Source organism: Periplaneta americana, chromosome 16 (genome assembly GCF_040183065.1).
Source record: "Periplaneta americana isolate PAMFEO1 chromosome 16, P.americana_PAMFEO1_priV1, whole genome shotgun sequence".
Lineage (NCBI taxonomy): Eukaryota > Metazoa > Arthropoda > Insecta > Blattodea > Blattidae > Periplaneta > Periplaneta americana.
In genome coordinates, this window is record NC_091132.1 from 160,385,999 (window position 1) to 160,388,512 (window position 2,514).

The following is a 2,514-nucleotide window of genomic DNA, read 5'->3' on the forward strand; positions in this document are numbered from 1 at the left end:
GCTGCCGTGAATGTGATGACAATATATTCTAGAGATGTGCTGTCGTGTTAGCCACTATTCTATCTTCTTTTTCTTTTTAAAGAAAGAAAAAAAAGCATACTTCCTTCATACGCCCTACTTTTCAGAATTTATAATGCGAAACACTTGCTTTATGATAGCTAAAAAAAAAAAAAAGTTTATGAAAAATGAAAAAGAAAATCCTGTGAAACTTCGATAGGAGTGAGAGGAGACGTACTTAAATCATTTAAATCTTTTCACATTCCTCGGCCTCATTTCACTTAAATATCCTCTCAAATAACTCACTAACCTTGCCATACACTCGGTTTATCGCCTCATTTAACACATCTAGCCTAAATAACGTAACTAGGCCATATCTAGATAGTATGAAAATACTTAACAAGATTTATTTTGCACTCACCTATTGATTCATAAATAAATTAATTTTATTTATGATTTGCAAAATATAGACATGGATCTCTGGAAAATTAAAAACTGATGGAACTGCGTCAGGTTTCAGTAACTTATTACCATTACTCTTCCAGAAACAAGATTCTATGAAATGAACTGAACAAAGCCTGTGGTGAATTGATGGTATAAATTTATCGCGTTTAACAGCAGATAACCATTTACTAAGAAGCTCAGGCTTTTGCAATGGAAACCTAAAAAGAAAGTTTGCGCTTACTCCTATAAAACATTCTCTTCTATTAACACAATAAATATGTACTACTGTTCTCAGTCATTTTACAATATCCTAATACAATATATGTAACTAACTTGTGAAAAGAAATTTCCGAATCCTTCTTACGTTGATTCGTACAGTTGTATGCAGCACAACTATACACCATGATTCCACTTGCAGAATTTATATAGGAGTACGATGAAAATAAATGATAAAAGAACACTATTTGTACAGTTGTATGCAGCACAAGAGCACACGATGGTTTCACTTATAACATGATTAAAATACTATATAAAGGCCTCATATGTAGCACAATAGTAAGCCTACACTGTGATTTCACGTATATCACAGGAGAACGATTCATTTGAACTATATAAACACTATACACACACACACACACACACACACACACTATTGATTAAATTAATACGCACTTACTCCCAACACATTCAATAATACTGAATAACCTTCTATGTTATTTCAAATTAAGCGGAATTGTGATGTAAACATATTGTAATCACATGGCTCTCTGCCCCAAGATGGAGATGCACGAAAGTGTTGAATTTTTGGTCGAGGAACAGCGCTCGTAGTGAGTCTAGGTTAAACTATAAAACGTCTTTGAGGAAACGCAATTAGAAAGTGCGAAGACACCCAGTTCTGATTATAGCCCACGGGCTGAAACTAGTCAACAAGGTAATCTAGTTAATTAACACGTGAAAGCATATAGTTACTTTATATTCGGAAGTGATATAGTATTAAAAGTTGTGTACCGTTAACCAATATGTATAATATTACTTTATTTCAAACGCTTCTATCAGACAACTTTATTATAAATGCAGCTAAATGAAATGTTCACATTTCCATTAAATAAATAAACACTCCTTATGTGCCCAGTTCGGCTAATGTGTCTCATTTGAACATAACATAGTTTTTCCAAGAAAAAAGTCTTCCAAACATGTCATACCACCATCTTGGAATTGAAGGACTGCATCAGAGCTGCAGTCAATGTTGCGAAGAGTAATTTTGACAGCTTCCGTCACTTGAAAGAATGTATGGTGTGGGATGGCAACAGATTGCCAGGGACCATTTCCAAACACTGGTAGGTAAATGATATTCCATCTCTTGTATTTGTCACTTATAAAAATAAATACATGGCAGATGTTCACTTAATTCTCCAAGTTGAAAAATGAACTATGATCACTACAGCACTCAGTATAACTTTCTATACCTGCAACGTGAGTAATGACTTGAACGTTCCATGGTAAGGATTCTGTATTTAAATTCTGGAATTAGCACACTGCACCTAGAATTACTCAATGGCAAACGAAAATACAATTAACATAATACAGTGAGGAACATTCAGAATTAGACTACAAATATTATGGCTTTAAGTTGGCATTAGGTACAAATTTTACATTAGTAGATAAAATTATAATTTACTTAAGTAGGCCTATAGATATGAATACATGCGAAACAAGATATTCATTTACACTATAGAAAAGATTGCGAATTAAACACCCATAAATCACAGATTTCAACCTGAAATAATGTAGGCTAGTTTGTGTGCATCTAATGGTAACTTGTTAAACAATATTGTGCCAATAGAAATAAACAATTATTTGTTTAGTTTAGTCCAACATTTGGTTCTGTCAGTGAATTTTTATGTTTAAGTTAACAATGATCATGAGACTTTAGATAGCAATTAAATATAATTTCATTAATATCCTTTAAGGGGTTAGGTACAGCTTACAGCAGTAACATTTTGGAAATATTCAACATTTTTTCCTCCAATACTGTATCTTGTATAATAATGAAAGTTAGTATGTGTAAAACAC